This window comes from Malania oleifera, chromosome 11, assembly GCF_029873635.1.
Source record: "Malania oleifera isolate guangnan ecotype guangnan chromosome 11, ASM2987363v1, whole genome shotgun sequence".
Lineage (NCBI taxonomy): Eukaryota > Viridiplantae > Streptophyta > Magnoliopsida > Santalales > Ximeniaceae > Malania > Malania oleifera.
In genome coordinates this window covers 5,264,343-5,284,350 of record NC_080427.1, presented here as the reverse complement: position 1 = coordinate 5,284,350, position 20,008 = coordinate 5,264,343, and positions in this window count along the sequence as shown.

Genomic DNA, 20,008 nt, shown 5'->3' with positions numbered 1-20,008 from the left:
TGTTACTAACTAGACACAATCGATTATCCTAATTGAATTTGTCAAACCTTGTGTTTTGTGAGAGATGGGTATCCATATAGGTTTGACATAACAAGAGCGAACATTCCTTAAATCACATGTGAGACATTTCTCGAGAATGCCATATAGCCACAAATGAAGGCTATAGTGGCAACAAGAACCCTAGATGACATAAAGGACTTCAGAATGACAATAATGCTCCACATGGTCTTAAATGCCATTAAATATTAAGGCTGGAAAAATGGGTTAGCGGGTCGTAAATGGGTAGGGGTTAAACGGGTTCGGATTAGGGTTGATCCGTTTACTAATGGGTGACTAACATATAAACCTAAACTCGCTCATTTAATAAACAGGTCTTAAACGGGGTACCCGTTAATTAAGAAACTGCTAAAAAATATAATTTATTTATTTTAATTTTTTTTAAACATTTCATATAAAATGACATACTTTAAAAAAGAAAACTCCACTGTTCAATTTTATTTATTAATAACTTAACAAAAAAACATAAAATGTAGAAAATAGTACATATCTTTAATTAATATGTTTTAACATAATATACATACATACATACATACATATATACATATATATATATATATATAATATTAAATAGGTTACTCGATAGGTACCTAATTCAAACCTGCCTAACCCGTTTATTAAATATGTCACCTTCTACTAAACCTAAACCCAATTTAAATGAGTGAATCATGGGTCACCCGCCGAATTCTGATCCATTTTGCCACCCCTATTAAATATCAAGCTCTTGTTGCAACCATAAAAGAAGTGCTCCTACCATAGTATCTTAGTATATTGCCCAACTGATGAGTCAATAAGTTTCATTACTTATCCAAGCTATTTGAAGTTCCTTTTTATAAGCAGTGAAAAAAGCATCAAAAGACATTATTCAATGTGATGACAATCAAGCAATAAAATTGATGTGGCTAGGATTAATATTTAACATGGAGTTGCACCATATTCCAAACCTAAGCCAAGGTAATAGTGTAGTGGTATTTATGGTACAATGAAGATATCATTCCAAATTCATGTGATCTCTCTCCAAGACGCCACTAAAGGACCTCATCGACTTGCTTGATCATCAAAGTTAAGGAAATGTGGAAAGTTCACAAGGAATCTAGATGACAAAAGAACAATAAAATGAAGGATAGGTAAGAATAAGATATCAATCTCAAAATTAATGGTTGTATTGAGAAGAAGAAATACAAACAAAAAGAACCTCTTTAATAGTACACCTTTTATTATACGTTACATGTCTTGATGCAAATCTAGAACAATAGCTAAGTTAATTGCCCCTATAAGGATGAAAGCAATTATAGGAAAGGTGGATACTAAAAATAGTTGCTAATCTCTTGCTAGTTTCACCAAGATGATCTCAAATCCAATAATTACCAAGAACTAAAAGAATTAGATGTAGTATTGGATTAAAACTTTAGCAAAATATACCTTCAAAAATGGGTATCAAATGTTTACATATATTTTACTATTATGTGTTTTCAAATGTAGAAAGCTATATCTAAAAAGTTGACCAAATATACCTTTATGCTCTATAGGATCCTATGAGATGTTAAAAAGATGAGATGGAAGATATTTTCTCAAAATATTATGATTGTTTTATGAATGACAATAAAATTAGAATTTTATATAAACGATTATTTGTTTCACTTTTATTTTTGGCAAAAGACATTGACATTCCTTAAGATTTGACAAAAAGACAATTATCCTCCCTAAGGTTTCAAAATTTTCAATAACCTCCCTTGAAGTTGTAAGAATTTCAAGGACCTCTCCTAAGATTTATCAAAAGATGCAAAGGTTTTTCTTGTATTTACAAAAAATATAATTTTTTTTAAGGGGAGGTATGTGATTTTTTGGCAAATCGCAGGAAAGGTATATAGCATTTTTAAGACCTCAAGGAAAGTCTGTGACATTTCTGTGGGAAGGTGAGTATCATTTACCCTTTATTTTTCTTAACTCACATGAAACTTATAAACAAGAAAAAAAAAGAGGAAAAACAATAGAGAATATGAACAAAACACCCATTTTCTCTTATTTGACTATGAATAAACAATTTTTTTTCCTTTTCTTTTGTTGATCCCATAGAATCTTAATAATCAAAGCAAGAAAATAAGGGCCCATCTTCCTTTCATTTCACATTCGTTTTCTTACTTCCAAATTTAAAATAGAAGCTCAATCCTTGTATCCTCCCAAATTCCATCAACTTAATTAATTTGTCAAAATCTCACCCAATTTCACTTCTCAAAGGGTTTTGCCACGATCCCATCTCCACAGGGACAATTTTAAAATGTGAGATCAATATGTTGTGTAGAGCAGCTTGAATGCCAATATTTAGTAGAAAAACACAAATTGAATCCAGAACAAACAATGCAAACAACCAACGATGAATATATGTAAACACAATCAATCAAAGAGAATAAAATAAAGCAATAAGAACACACGACACAAGAATTTACGTGGTTCGGCAATGTGCCTACATCCACCGGAGTAAGCGGTTGATTTTCACCATCAAATCGCCAAAGCTTACATCAAGGGTTACATATATAGTTTATATATCAACCTTATGCGTACAGAATACTTAAACTCTATCTAAAACACTCCTGTAGCAATTTTCGAAGGAAAATCCTCAAAATCCTCAAATCTATCGATCTCTCAATTCAAAAATTTGTGATTTGCGTCAAACGAAACCATCGACAGTTTCATCAAACCGTCGATAGTTTAATAATGAGAGTTGTTCCTCTGTAGACTGAAATCGTCGACAGTTATCTCCCGAGACCAAACCGTTGAGCACACCGTCGGCCAAACAGTTGACGGTTTCTTCCAGCAACCAACTTCCTTATTTTTTGTTTGATCATGTTTTTTTTGCGCATGCATTACACTCAATATGAGCCACATTCCCAACATAATATTTGCACATTAAAAATATAAGAAAAATAATAATAAAAAAAGTTATCACTAATTGTTGCTCCTTCCTTCCTAAACGTTTGGTCAATGAAGGAAAATTTTCCATTTTATGATAAAAAGGTTGACCCAAGAAGCAAAAAGATGGACAATTGTAGGGGGCATCTTCTCCATATTTGGGAAAATTTCTAGCTCATGATAACAACATTGACCAAACAAGCTCAACTTATTGTATTGGGTAAATCACATCATCCCCTCCATCTCCTTGATGTTTAACTAATTTCAATAATATGACCGCGCCTATTTTAGCAGGACGTTCGGCCACAAACCCATAAACAAAAAAAAAAAAAAAAGAGGTGAAAAGGGAGCATCAAATTATGAATTGACCGTGTGCCTTTTTTTTTTTTTTTTTTTCTTTTCAAAATTCTCTAAATTAAGAGTTCTATTTATCATCTCATATATATATATATATATATATATATATATATATATTTTATCTCTAAAAATTTATAACATGAAGGTAAGAAGGTATTCTATTATTAAAATATCTTGTAAAAAATAACCTCATACAATCAAAAAATATTTGTGAACTTTATCTCTAACTAATAAATATAGTCCTTACATTTTATATATAATAAAATTATGATATAAGTGGCATTAGAGTTGGATTCAAACTATTTCATGTAATTGCATCTTCTCTAATAATTTAACGATATAAAACCACGAGATTTCAGATCATAAAAACTTAATTTTGCCCTAACCATTTGAGCCAACTTGGGTATACTCATTAATTACCCATAAGATTAATCATAAGGGAAGGATTTGATAAAATCACAAAATGTAATGTGACCCACGCGGCAAGGCAACAGGGTCCCGTGACTGTTCTCTCTCCCTCCCGCACGCAGTTTCGGTAGGGTATGAGTGGCAGTCCGTAATTATAGCCGGCGTTGGGGGCTATGAGTGAAAGGCGTTATAGGCAAATCCCGAATTCAAATAAAGTCTACACTGACTCGGAGGATACCTCGGAACTTGCACCGATGTGACTTTGAATTTTGCTTTCCCTGAACCACCCACTGGTACAGGTTCAGAAGCCCAAGGACCACTGCTCTACTGCTCTAGACATCATTCCTCTTTTTCCCCAAATGCCCTTCGCCTTTCATCCCCGTCCTCTTTGTTATTCTCGTTTAAAAAAGTATAAGAAAAAAAATTAAGTGATAAATATACTAAAATGACATTTGAGAAATATAAATTTCAATTAGATGACTTTTATTGTTTATGGAATACTGTTAACAACAAAAAAATAAAAAATTTATAGCACTGTTTATTCACCAAACTAGTAAGAAGGAGAAAATATTTAAAAAAAATGAAAAAAATAATATAGGGAAAAGGGAAATACAGAGATTCAAATTTTACATAACAAAAAGAAATAGAAAAAATATAATGAAAAGAAAAAGAGTAAGAGGTGGGCTAGCAATCTTTAAATCTTCAATTTTGAATCTGCAAGGAAAGAAAAAAGAAGATTATACATGTGTCAAAAATCTGAAGTAAAGGTGATTTGTAAGGATAATTTAATTTCAATTATTGATTGATTAAGTTGGTCATCTATTTTAAAGGTTAATTGAGCAATCAAAATTGATTAATCAGTAAAAATTCAATTCAAATCCTTTCCTCTGAGCCTATAAATAGAGGCTAAAGTGAAGAGAAACATGGTGAAAAAAGTCATCAAAGGATCCACAGGGAAATGAGCATACATGCAATCAAAGAGTCACAGTGTTGTAGTATGTGGCTCATATCGAGTGGAATACATGTATAAAGAAAGCATATTGAAGAAAATAAGGAAGCTGATCTAAAGAAAAATCGTCGACGATTACATAGATATGTCGACGGTTACATCGATGGTTTTAGCTAAAAGCTAATTAGAAGAAAACCGTCAACGGTTTGACATAAGTACATCGAGGGTTTCTTCTAGTGAAGGAAAACAGTCGACGATTTTGTTCGGCATTAGTTTTGAAATTTAAATTGGGACGGTTAATAGGTTGGGGATGCGGGGGAAAATCTTCTGCGGATTGATACAAGGGTATTTGATGAATTCTATAATACCTCTATATGTCAAGGGTTAGTACAAATACAATGATGTAACCCTATTTTTGACAATAGTGAATTTTAGCTAGCACTTGCTCCCGTGGACGTAGGCATTCTGCCGAACCACGTTAAATCCTTGTGTTATTTATTGTTTTCATTACCTATGTGTGTGTTTTCGTATTATTCATCATAATTGCTACACTACATCACATGATCGTCACTTCATCACAAAAATTGGTACTAAAGCTAGGTTACAATGGCTGGGGTTTCTTCTGTGAAGTTCGACATAGTCAATTTTGATGGAATTGGAAATTTCAGATTATGGTAGAAGAGGGTCAAGGATTTGTTAGTGCAACAGGGCATGTTGAAGGCGTTATATGAAAATCAACCGAAAGACATGGATGACATGAATTGGAAGGAACTAGAAGCAAAGGTTGTGGCAACTATCATGCTTTGTTTGGCTGATGACGTGATGTATCGCATCATGGATGAAGAATCATTGGCGGCAATTTAGATGAAACTGAAAAGCAGAGAAGTCAGTATATAAGAGGCCAGAACTAGTGGCCTAAAAGAAATTTCATTTTCGAACCTACCATAAATCAAGCAATGCACGCAGGCGCAAGGCCCCAGTTTATGCCTCCCAGGCCCGTGGCCCGACAAAATTTGCAGACACGTGATAGGAGTGTCCCTAGAAATTTTTGAAAAGTGGATCCCATCCTAATGACATATGCTGAGCTATTTCCTCAGCTACTTAAAAGAGAAATAATATCAACAGTGCCCGGGATTCCAGTCCCAAATCCTCCCCTGCATTGGTACGATCTAAAGGTCCACTATGAGTATCATGCCAACTCCCTTGGTCACACCATTGGCCGATGTTGGGCCTTCAAGCACAAAGTACAAGCACTAAGGGACGCGGGTTGGTTAGCCTTTGACGATAAACAACCGGGGATATATCCATGGAAATCCTTTACCCGATCATGGGGGGAATAATGTCGGTATGGTGGAAGAAGCGACGAAACGGGTTCTAGAAACAGAACTTGATCATATGTCATTGGATTCAGTGTATAGTGAACTTATCACCGCAGGCTAGATAACTCGAGAGGTTATTTGTCTTGACGGCACACTTTGCTTGTGCCAGGTTAAAGAAGGGGGACTAGTGCAATATTGCAGAACATTCAGAACATTCATGTAAAGGTTGGTGAACAACAAATGCATGGAGATTGGTAGCATCAAGAAAAGTAATGAGGTCTCGACCACTGGGGGAGACAAATCAGAGCATCCTCAATACACGAACTGGCCATTTATACCTAACATGAAGAGGACCCCTCACCCCAAGGTAATGCTGACTCATCTCATAATCTCTACTCCTAGACCATTCTAGTACAAAAGCAACCAGGCGGTGCCATGGAGATACGACTGTGAGGCCCATGTCAAAGGGAGCGCCAATAATATAGTCGGGGTAAAAGGCATAACCCGCAGTGGAAGAATATATGCACCAGAGTACTTGGAGAAAACAAACTTAGGAAAGGCAGGGGAGCAGAACAAAAAATGTCAGGAAGCCCGTCCCACCCTAGGAAGCAGAGGAATTTTTAAAGATAATCAAGCATAGCGAGTACAGCATCGTTGACCAGTTAAAAAAGATGCCCACACACATATCTATTTTGTCGCTTCTGTTGAATTCAGTGACTCATCAAGAGGCCTTTTTTAAAGTCCTCAATTAGGCCTACATTCCTCAAGACATCAGCGTCGACAACTTTAATCATGTAATTGGGAATCTCAAAACAACTAATTACATCACATATGCTGATGAGGAGATCCCGTCAGAAGGCCAAGGTTACAACCAAGCCTTAAACATCTCTGTCAAGTGTAGAGACCACATGGTCGCAAGAGTACTAATAGACAATAGGTCGTCTCTTAACCTCATGCCAATGACTACCCTGCAAAAGTTACCCATTATTCTTTCTTACATGAGGCAGAATAATCTCATTGTGCGAGCTTTTGATGGGACTCATAGGGAATCTATGGGATCTATAGAATTTCCTGTGCAAATTGGACCGGTCACCTTCAAAATCACGTTCCAAGTCATGGCCATTACACCATCCTTTAGCTGTCTTTTGGGAAGGCCTTTGACACACTCGAAAAATGAGTAGCTTGGAAGTTATCCCAAATATAGGAGTTCAGTCATGAAATAATTAGCCCAAGGGCCAGATTGTCTTCTTAGGGAATGCAGTTTAGTTCCAAATTGTGTAATTCCAAAAGAAAATAAGAAAATAAATTTTTACTCAACACAGTTCAGATTCAGTTCCTAGGGTGTTTGAGAATTTTGTGACGAAATTTAAAAAATGTGAACTTTTATTTATGAACTTAAAATTAAAGCATAAAATAAGAATCTAATACTCTTAGAATAACAAGAAATGAATGATGGTAATTGAATCCTATTTAGACAACAAATAAATCCTACGTATGAAATTCCAGACAAAAGCCTAAAGATCAAAATTTTATTAATTAACTGAAGCATTCAACCATAAAATTAAACACCAACTAAACAATTGAACTTAACCCAATTAATTAACGTAAACAAAATTAAACTTAATCCTACAATAGATTCAAACAAAAATAAATTAACCCAAACTTAAATAACGGATTAACAAAACTTAATTGAACTTAATAAACTAAAACGCAATCAAAAACTCAGACTTTAATTAAACTGAACTTGAAATAAATAGAATCCAACAAAATTTAAATCCTAAAGAAGATTTTTTTTAAGAGACCAAACCAAACTTTAACAATGAAAAATAACCCAACCAAAATTAACTCTAATAATGATATTAAATAAGAAGAGAAAACAATTGTATCTAATAATAACAACCCAACATAAGTTTAAAAGCTCAAAACTTTAATTAAAATTCAACTAAAAATTAAAAATGATCAATCAAGTATTTAATTACAAGAAAAAATAAACTAGAGAACAAGAGAAGAAGGAAAAAGAAAGGAAGAGAGAGAGAGAGAGAGAGAGAGAGAGAGAGAGAAGTGTAAGCCTGAAGAGGCCGAAGCCTGTTGTTGTGTTGCCTCCCCACTCCAGCAAAAGAGAAAGAAAAAAAACAAAATTCTCTAAACCCTAGCCTACCTAAAAGAAAAAATACCCAAAAAACCCCACTTTTTGACCTTTTTTTATCCCTTTATTTCCTTCCCATATTGCTTCAATTGCATATTTGAAATTCAGCGCCCCAAGGAGCTCTAGTGCATGGACCAAGCATGCAACCCTCTCATGTGGTCACATCATATATATTTTTTTCCTTTCTTTTGTTACCACATAGTCGGTTCTGCACTTCAAACTCGATTTTCACCTTCCTATAGCCCGTATCTTTCAAAGCTCAAAACACAAAAGTTGTAGACAACTTTCTTGAATTTCCACATAACTTTGAATCATCTCGATCAGAGCTTGATTGAGAAAGTTACGCTTAGATTACGAAGTAATGTCGAAATAGTCCATAAAAACAGCGTATGGTAAATTAACGTCCGATTTTGACCTTGATGCAGCCAGTATTTTTCAAAATGCAAAATATGAAAGTTGTAGAGGGTTCTCTTATATTTTTACAGAACTTTAAATCATTTGAATCGGAGGTTGGATGAAAGAGTTACTCACAAATTACGAAGTAGTGTCGAAAATAGCCTCTCTTTGCGTGCATGGCTCGGCTTCCGAAAATTATACTTTAAATGTCCATGAAAATCTCGGATGCTCACGGTCTTGATTTGGACTTTGTCTTACGTACACGACACCTCTTCATGCTCACAACTCGCGTCCATTCTAATCTCGAATTTAATTTCCAGCATTTTTCCTGCAATAATGAAATGCAAAAATCCATAAATTATTTGAAATAAGATTAAATATTACAAATTGAGCGCAATGCTAAAATATTGAGCATACTTAGGCATTTAATTAAAATTATAATCCTTAATACATAAATTTAAATGCTCAATTACGCAGCTTTGATGCGTAATCACACCCCCCAACTAAAGTTTTGCTAGTTCCTAGCAAATAAGAAAAAAAACAAAAAAAAAAAAAACTAGGAGAACTACCAAATCCTATCTACCTCCTCTTTCATGGGAAACATGGTTGCATTTACCAAATGCGACAAGGCTTTAAACCCATAGGTCGATCCTAGTGGATGAGTTGTAGTCTCGTGAGGGTTTCTAGGGCCGACACCCACAAACACCAATTTCAATGAATATTAAATGAATGTACATGCAACACGAATATACCATTTTACATACATGAATATCACTATATTACACACAAGCTCATACAAAATTCACGCAATTCCGAAACAAGTCATTCATGCAAGTTTCATCATTATATAGTCGTTAAGAATAGTATACTCACATAAAGTTAATCAGTAATTACAATTCAAAGTTAATGTAGCCATATAAATTCGAGTATAAATAGGAGAAATCTCAAGGTATGTGTAATATGTATGACTCGTTATACCCAGGATACTAGTGGACAACTACAGAACGATCGTTTTGACTCAGCCTAACTGGTATACCCTAAAAAAACACTCAAAAAAGATGGGTTCACTCATCATATGTGAGGAGTGTCGTGATCAAACATCCCACATATTGCAAGGAACAAATGCTAAATATATGGAGTGGACTAGTCTGAAAAGGATCCAGCCTATTTGTGAGGTGTCGGGTCCTTCACCCTAACATCTTCTCACCTACTCATCATATCCAACTAAAACCACCTTAGATAAACTTATTCACAAACCAAGCATAATACATCTGAATCATTAAGCAGTTGAAGAGTTTTCATATGTGGAGAACACGTGTCGTGTCCCTGACTTTTTTTTGTTGTTGTATTTGTTTGGAGCAGGTATTAATTTTTCACCCCATTTTGGTGCATTTTTATTTCTTTTTTTCTTTTTTTTTTTCTGCTCATTCTTTAATTTCTTTCTTTTCATATTCCATTAGGACAATCATTACACTTCTTTTGTTGTCTTCATACCACCCATGTGAATTAAGATCGAATAGGAGTCAATGAAATAAGTTTATTTCTAGGGGTGGCTCAGCCTTCACATTTTGAGTAGGCTACAAGACCTAAGTTTCTATCTCCCTGCTAGATGTCACCTCTAGGTTAGCAAGTCAAAAGCCGAGACTAGTGTACAAAGAGTATCCAGAAAAAAGGGAAAGTTAAGTTTTATGAACTTTGAGCTGACGTCAAAAAACTCAAAAGAACGATAAATGGCTGAACAGTACCTTACAAAGTGTCAAAGTCGCCACATGTGCTCTCTCAGTGTTCACAAGGAACCCTAAGTGCTACAAGTCACGTGAATGTGTATTTTCAGCCTCATGAGATACCATGTAAATACAAGAGTTTATATAGCCAGATTAACACGAATGAACTACTAATCAACCTACATAGAGTTACAATTCCTAGATTAGCAATATAAATATAAACTACACATAAATATCCCACTATACAACTTAAGTGTGTGACTCCTAAGTTATATACAAGTATGTAAAGGGTATAAGTCAGTGTTAATCATGGCCTAATCATCCATATTCAATTTTTTTTTCAATGTATTTTCTCATCCCCCTCAACTAAAGTGGAACATTGTCCTCAATGTGAAAGCATAGGAGAAGTAGAACTTACTTGGTGGAGAACTAAGGGAAAAGAAAAACTGAAACTAAGGAAAAATGTACCTGAAAATTAACTAAAAATAAAATAAGGTAAAACAAAATGAAAAGAAAGGAAAGAAAAACATCACAGTCTGTCAGGTGGAGGCTCTAGAGGAATTTCATCTGGTGGGTGCAGGTCTATAAATTAAGCCGGCGAGTCTCCAAATTTGAGTCACCACAACGAATCAGTCTTGTTACCTGCACAAAAGTTAGCCTCAAATAAATCAATATGTTCTAAGGTACCAGACAAAACATGTGCAAACTGCCTTCCTTGTTTTAACAAGAAATGATCTTTATTAAGTATATTTTTTAGGAAATCCACTTCTTTAAGAACTGGTGTTTGAGGCAAAGTTGTTAGATTAGTTACCTTTGGTTCTTCAGAAGCATCAACATTAAAAACTTTACCTGGTTCCTTGAAAGTTAAATTCTCACTAGTCTGCTCACCCTCTTTATCGAGTGTACCCATCACCTTACCACTGCAGGGATTTGCTTCAGCATTGCACTCCTTGACATTTAATCCAATAGGGAATGATGGTTCCACGATTGTCAATCTCTGAGGGGAAGGTACCACAGGTTGGTACTCTTTACTGGTCTCCACGTTAACTGACTTTTTCAATTATGGGCTTGCTTCATCTGATTTTTCTTTAACCTCATCTATCTCAGTTGTAACTTTAGGTGTTGGGACAATCGTTGGTCTATCAGTGAGTATCTTAGGTTGGGAAACTTCTTTTCCACTTCTCAAAGTAATAAAGGCCTCCGCTGTCTCAAGAGAAACATTATGTATTTGTTACTATTGGTGCTGGTATTCTTGAGGATTAGGCCGAGGTTCTACCAGAAATTCTCCTTTTTCTAAGATATTCAACTGCGTGCTCATCTCATTAATGGTGTCCTGCAATTCATGTATGGCATAAGGGTACTAATTATTAGTTGTGACTTGAATCTATATGAACTGCTGAAGAGTATCCTCAAGAGACTTCTCTAGTGGAGCAGGTGCTACATTAGATTGAAATCCTGAAGGTACATAGCTTTGAGAGATCTATTGTGGCTGATACTGATGTTGAAGGGCAGCCTGACGATATGACGGCTGATAAGGGGGTGCATATAACTGGGAAGGTTGATTCCAAATTTGCTCTTTACTATTTTCCTTTTCCATCTCCATAGCCTCCACTCTTCTGGTGAGTTCAGTCATACATGCTTCAACACAAAAATCATCTTTCAGTTCATTCCACTCTCCACCATGTACTGCTCTCAATGGTTGAGCTGCAATGAGTTTTTTGTCAATCTTAGTGTTCCATTGCTGAGCGTAGTAAGCTAAATGATCTAGAAAATCCACTACCTCATTAGGCTCCTTGTCGAAAAAATATCTTGAACACATAGTATGAACAAACTGTTTCGATTCAAGAGTCAACGCAGTGTATAAATAGTTGACTAGACGCCATGATTCAAATCCATGGTGGAGACACATATTAACCAGATCTCTAAATTTCTCTCAGTTTTCATGAAATGTCTCATCAACTCTTTGCATGAATCGACTGATCTGTTCCTGTAAAAATTGAGTTATTTGTTAAGGGAAAAATTTATGTAGAAATTTGTTGTGCATATCAGCCCAACTAGAGATAGAATTAGGTCTAAGAGAATTAAACCACATCTTAGCCTTGTCTTTCAATAAAAAAGGAAATAAACTCAAGCTAATTGCCTAATTAGTAGCAGTCCCATCTATGAATCGAACACATGCAAGCTCAAAATTAGTTAAATGCTAATACGAATTTTCACACTTCATCCCATAAAATTTGAGGTATCATAGATATCATTCCAGACTTAATTTTAAAGTTTCGTGCATTCGCAAGCAATATGATGCAAGATGATTTTGTAGTTCGTGTGGGCTGCAAAAAATCCATAAGCATGCGTGGTGCAGGTGCAGCCATATTTTCTTTAAAACTCTTTTTTTTTTTAATTTTTAAAATTTCTTTTTCATGAGAAAAATTAAAATAACGAGGAAAACACTAATTTGAAACTAAAACTGACATTCCTCAGCAACGGTGCCAAAAACTTGACTCACTCAAAAAATGAGCAGCTTGGAAGTTATCCCAAGTATAAGAGTTCAGTCGTGTAATAATTAGCCCGGATCATCTCCTCAGGGAATTCCTAAAGAAAATAAGAAAAGAAATTTTTACTCAACACAGTTCAAATTCAGTTCCTAGGATGTTTGAGAATTTTGTGATGAAATTAAAAAAATGTGAACTTTTATTCATGAACTTAAAATTAAAACATAAAATAAGAACCTAATACTCTTAGAATAACAAGAAACGAATGACGGTAATTAAATCCTATTTAGACAACAAATAAATCCTATGTATGATATTCCAGAAAAAAGCCTAAAGATCAAAACTTTATTAATTAACTGAAGCATTCAACCATAAAATTAAACACCAACTAAACAATTGAAATTAACCCAATTAATTAACCTAAACAAAATTAAACTTATTCCTATAATAGATTCAAACAAAAATAAATTAACCTAAACTTAAATAACGGATTAACAAAACTTAATCAAACTTAATAAACTAAAATGCAATAAAAACTTAGACTTTAATTAAACTGAACTTGAAATAAATAGAACCCAACAAAATTTAAATCCTAAAGAAGATTTTTTTTTTTTAAAAGACCAAACCAAACTTTAACAATGAAAAATAACCCAACCAAAATTAACTCTAATAATGATATTAAATAAGAAGAGAAAAAAATTTGTATCTAATAATAATAACCCAATATAAATTTAAAAGCTCAGAACTTTAATTAAAATTCAACTAAAAATTAACAATAATCAATCAAGTAATTAATTGCAAGAAAAAAAAACCTAGAGAACAAGAGGAGAAGGAAAAAGAAAGGAAGAGAGAGAGAGAAGTGTAATCTCGAAGAGGCCAAAGCCTGCTACTGCGTTGCCTCCCCACTCCAGCAAAAGAGAAAGAAAATAAAAATTCTCTAAACCCTAGCCTACCCAAAAGGAAAAAACTCCACTTTTTAACCTTTTTTATCCTTTTATTTCCTTCCCATATTGCTTCCATTGCACATTTGAAATCCGGCGCCCCAAGGAGCTCCAGTGCATGGGCCAAGCATGCAGCCCTCTCACGTGGTCACATCACCTTTTTTTTTTTTTTTTCCTTCCTTTTGTTAACACATAGTCGGTTCTGTACTTCATGCCCGATTTTGACCTTCCTATAGCTCGTATCTCTCAAAGCTCAAAACATGAAAGTTGTAGACCACTTTCTTGAATTTCCATAGAACTTTGACTCATCTCGATCAGAGCTTGAACGACAAAGTTACACTCAGATTGCAAAGTAATGTGGAAATAGTCCATAAAAACAGCGTATGGTAACTTCACGTCCAATTTCAACCTTGATGTGGTCAGTATTTTTCAAAATGCAAAAAGTGAAAGTTGTATAGGGTTCTCTTAGCTTGTTACATAATTTTGAATAATCTAAATTAGAGGTTGAATGAAAGAGTTACACACAGATTACGAAGTAGTGTCGAAAATGGCCTCTCTTTGTGTGCATGGCTCAACTTCTGAAAATTATACTTTAAATGTCCATGAAAATCCCAGATGCTCACGGTCTTGATTTGGACTCCTCCTCATGTACATGGAACCTCTTCATGCTCATGACCTGCGTCCATTCTAATCTCAAATTTAATTTCCAGAATTTTTCCTACAATAATAAAATACAAAAATCCATAAATTATTTGAAATAAGATTAAATATTACAAATTGGGCACAATGCTAGAATATTGAACATACTTAGGCATTTAATTAAAATTATAATCCTTAATGCATGGATTTAAAAGCCCAATTACATAGCTTTGACGCGTAATCAGCCTTGGTGACCGGTGCAAACTGCAAGTGCATAGTATCGTAGTTTTATAAGATAATGATGTGTAGAGTATCGTCCTCAGGGATTGATGTCTTAATTTTACCAAGTACCGAAATTTTACTAACCTTGATTTTATTTAGAAAAATTAACAATTTTAGACTGCAAAATTTAAACAAAGCTACTTTAAATAAACTATTCAGGAGAATTTAAAACTGAATACTGCGTGTCAAATTGATGATGGTGAAAACTTCTAGGAAACCGATTTCACCTAGTTTCTCACTATGCTTTACTCATTTAGCTAATTTAACTTCGTTTTCTCTGTTTGTTAGCAAATCGCCAATTTTTTCAAAAGCCTCTTTCGATAGTCAATCGGAACCTATTCTTGTTTATTATTTAACATAAGAGTATGCAAATTAATAATGTAAGAACGCAGTAAGACCCTCGATTTTTTATGCTACGTAGGTTCATACAAGTCTTTCGATCTCTATATTTACCTACGCTGAATTATCCAAGATCTATCCTATAATCCCCCCTTTTGGTAGCAAATCACAAGACTAAAATCATTTAATTAATGGCCAATTAATTAAAAGCATTAGGCACAGAATAACTCAAACAAACATTAATGAAAACTATTTCAGATTAGCATCAAAGAGCAAGCATAGTTCGAAACTGGCTATATCGTTTTCCTAGAATTCAAAAATTTAGTTCATTCGGAAAATAAAATCCAACATAACAGATTTCACCATATTTTCTTCAATTTGGAGCGTACGGGAAAGATCAACACTCGCCGCACCGCCGTTGTTCGCCGCCTTCCGATTATGAAAAGATAGTATTTTTGCGTGCTTCCAACTCTCCTTTGCTGGCTGTGTATGTATCTTCGCAGCACCCCCAAAAGAAAACCACAAGAAAGCTCTCCAAAAAATAATTTTTCCAAGAAACTCTATGTGCTTTTTTTCTTCGTGTCCTCTCCCCCAAGAAAAATCCTTTTTTTTTTTATATGGTGCGGCCTCTCTCCAGTCCAGCCCCAGTGCACGCTGCACTCTCCAAATCTCCTCTTGCACACGGAACTCCCCCCACAAGGAAACCCTCCCTTGTTGACTTTTCCATCCTTTCCTTTTATCCTTTCTTTCTTTGCTTTTCTTTCCTTTCTTTTTTTCTTTCCATTCTTTTGTCTTTCCTTTGTATGTACCTAGCGCACACTGCCCTTATGAGATGACCTGGCTGCATGGCTGGGTCACATCTCATTTTTTGATTTTATTTTTTTTTTTTCAAAGGTACATGAACTGCGCTCCTCTTTCAAGCCCACTTTCGATCCTCTTATAGCTCATAAATCTCAAAGCTTAAAACACAAAATATGTAGAGATATTTTTCATATTTTCCTAGAATTTTGAATCATCTCGATCGGAGCTGGTATGAGAAAGTTACGCCAAGATTACAAAGAATTGTCGAAAAAATCTATAAAACGGCGTATGCTAATTTCACGTCTGATTTAGGCCTTGATGCTACCAGTATTTTGCAAAATACAAAACACAAAAATTGTAGATTGTTTTCTTATCTTTCTATGGCATCTTGAATCATCTGAATCAGAGGTTGGATGAGAGAGTTACGCATAGATTGCAAAGTACCGTCGATTTTTTTTTAGCTTCCAACAGTTGCTCTGCAATAAAAAACACCAAAATTTCATACATTACTCAATAAAACCCAAATTTTATAAATAGAACACAATGTTAGAATATTGAGAGTAGTTAGGCATTTAAATACAAAATATCATTTACAATGCATGAATTAAAGCACCTAATTACGCATTTTAAGCGTGTAATCACTTGGATACATAATACTGGGGCAGTTCCATCATCTTTGCATCAACGGGTGAAGTTTGTAGTGCAAAGCAAAATGGTGTGTGTCTATGGAGAGACCGACGTAAAGGTGACCAACCCTTCCTCTAATTCATACGTAGAAGCAGTTAAAGAAGCCCTTGAGGAATCTTTTCATGCCTTTGAAATAACAATGCCATTACTGTGATGGAGGGTTCTTTCATCCCTCAACCCGGGATTTCTTTCTTAGCACACATGGTCGCCTTTGAAATGATCAAATCTGGATATTGCACGGGAAAGGGATTGGGAAGGTATCTTTAGGGCATTCTGACACTATTGTTGCTAGAAGGCATGAAGGATAGATATGGCCTTGAGTATGTACCCACATTCACAAATCGCAGAAAGAAGGCAGAGGAGAAGAAAGTACAAAGAATGGAAAGGCTCACGGGGAAGGTAAGCACCAAATAGGGAGCCAAAATCCCACTGATCAATGTAACTTTCTAGAAGAGTAGCCAATTAGATCTGGAGGTAGAAATGAAGCAAATGAGCATATCTGTCTTGGATCTAGAAGACTCCGAAGATGGTTGGGGTGAATGGATTCACCCTCTGCCCACAGGAGCAGAATTGCAGAACTGGGGAACATTTGTTTATCCTATCTACTTCATGTAATGTTTTTTGTTTTCTTTGTTTTAAATTCCCTTTGATTTGTAATTCGTGAACAATATTGACTTGGACATATTTCTTTTTCTTCAATGAAGTGGGTTATGCATTTCATTACATCACTTGCATCATGACTTCAATTGTCAAAAGAATGTTTGCCTTTGTCTCATGCACGGATAGGGGAAATAACAATACCAGTACCTATGAGCCAGAAATTGATGTTAATTTTGAAAATATAATCCAATAAGCTGAAATTAAAGAAGATGAAATGAAATTGTCCCCTAAAATGGAACGAATGTTGAAATTTGATGAAAAACCAACCTTAACTAGTAGTGACCCTATGGTTACAATAAACTTGGGGGCTGATGAAGAACCAAAACAAGTAAAAATTGGGGCACTGTTAAGGGGTGAAGAAAAGGGAAAAATAATAGACCTTCCGAGGGAGTATCGAGATGTCTTTGCATGGTCATACCAGAACATGCCGGGAGTGGACACAAAATTGGTTACACATAAAATACCCACTTATCCCGATTGTAAGCCTGTGAAATAGAAGTTGAGGAGGATGCGGCTAGACATGTTGATTAAGTTAAAGGAAGAAGTCCAAAAGCAGTTTGAGGCTGGATTTTTAGAAGTAGCTAAGTATCCCAAATGGATGGCCAATGTGGTTTCATTAATAAAGCAAAATGGGTAAGTTTGAGTTTGTGTTGATTATCGGGACCTAAATAAAGCTAGCCCTAAAGACAATTTCCCACTCCTATACATAGATGTGTTGGTAAAGAATACAACTGGGCATGCCTTTTTTTCATTTATGGATGGATTTTTGAGATATAACCAAATTAAGATGGCCCCAGAAAATAAAGAGAAAACTACATTCATCATCTTATGGGGAACCTTCTATTACAAGGTCATGCCATTTGGTTTGAAGAATGCAAGGGCCACTTACCAAAGAGCCATGGTAACCTTGTTCCATGACTTGATGCACAAGGAGATAAAGGTGTATGTGGATGATATGATTATTAAGTCTCGAGATAGAGGTAACCATGTGGCAAATCTAGAGAAGCTGTTTAAAAGGTTACGAAAATTCCAATTCAAGTTGAATCCAGAGAAATGCACTTTGGCTGCTACTTCGGGGAAGTTGTTGGGATTCATAGTAAGTGAGAGGGGGATTGAGGTTGACCTAGATAAAATAAAGGCCATTCAAGAGATGCCTAGTCCCAATACTGAGAAAGAGGTCCGGAGTTTCTTAGGTAGGCTCAACTACATAGCCCGGTTCATATCCCGGTTAACCACTACTTGTGAACCCATCTTTAAGTTGTTAAGAAAGAACAACCCAGAGAAATGGAATGAAGAGTGTCAAGAAGCCTTCAAAAAGATAAAAGAATATCTCTTGAATCCTCCGGTATTGGTTCCCCCAATACTTGGAAGGTCGCTTTTACTATACTTGGCAGTATTTGAGAATTATATGGGTTGCGTGTTAAAACAACATGATGAGTCTAGAAGAAAAAAGCAGGCCATTTATTACCTAAGCAAGAAATTCATGGAGTTCGAATCTAAGTACTTAGATTTGGAAAAGACTTGTTGTGCTTTGGTATGGTTGGTCAGTAGACTGAGACAATACACATTGTATTACATGACGTGATTGATTTTCAAGATGGACCCAATCAAATATGTCTTCAAAAAATTGGTAGTGACAAGTCGAGTGGCTCGTTGGCAGATGCTGTTAACTAAATATGATATCACCTATGTGACAAGAAAGGCCATTAAGGGGAGCGCTATAGCAGAATATTTGGTAGATAGAGCTGTTGAAGACTACCAACCCATGGAGTTTGATTTCCTGGATAAGGACATTGATTCAATAAGTGAAGTAGAAGGGAAAAAAGCAAGATGGCTAATGTTATTTGATGGGGCAACTAATTTGTGGGGACACAGAATAGGGGTTGTGCTTATATCACCAGAAGATAAAAATTACCCGATCATGGCTAAACTTACTTTTCCTTGTACCAATAATATAGCCAAGTATGAAGCATGTGTATTGGGTTTGTAGGCTGCCATGGACCAGGGCATTAAAGAATATGCCATAAAAGGGGACTTAGCCATGGTTATTCATTAGTTGACTGAAGAGTAGGAGACTTGAGATTCCAAGCTAATACCATATCAGGAGTACATCTAGGAAAGGATTAAGGGATTTGACCATATAAGTTTTTCCCATCTGCTAAAGGAAAAAAATTTGATCCCCGATGCATTGGCAACACTACCAGCTTTATTTAAAGTAGAACTGGGAATGGAGATTGAACCAATTCGAATAAGGGTGCAGTCAGAGCTTGCATACTGCGCGTTGACAGAAGAAACTGACGGGAAACCATGGTTTCATGACATCAAGACATACATTCAATAGAAGGAGTATCTCAAGGGGGCCTCCAATAATGATCGAAAGACAATCAGAAGATTGGCTATGGGATTCTTCTTGGATGGGGAAGTATTGTACAAGAGAAACCATGATATGACTCTCTTGCGACATGCAGAGGCGCAAGGGGCAAGGAAAATTATACAGGAAGTCCATGAAGGTATTTGTCGTACCCATGCCGAAGGTTACTCGCTAGCTCGAAATATCCTCAAGAGCGGATATTATTGGATGACCATGGAAAGTGACTGCATAAAGTACACTCAGAAATGCCACAAGTGTCAGATTTACAGGGATCGTATATAAGTTCCATTGGGTCAGCTCCAACTCTTGTCTACACCTTGGCCTTTCTCAACCTGGGGCATGGATGTGATTGGGCCGATAACCCCGAAGACCAACAATAGACATCGATTCATCTTTGTGTCCATTGATTATTTCACTAAATGGGTGGAAGCCACATTATACTCTAGTGTCACACAAAGTGTGATCAATCGCTTCATAAAGAGAAAGTTAATCTATAGGTATGGGCTTCCGAAAAGGATAATCTTGAATAATTC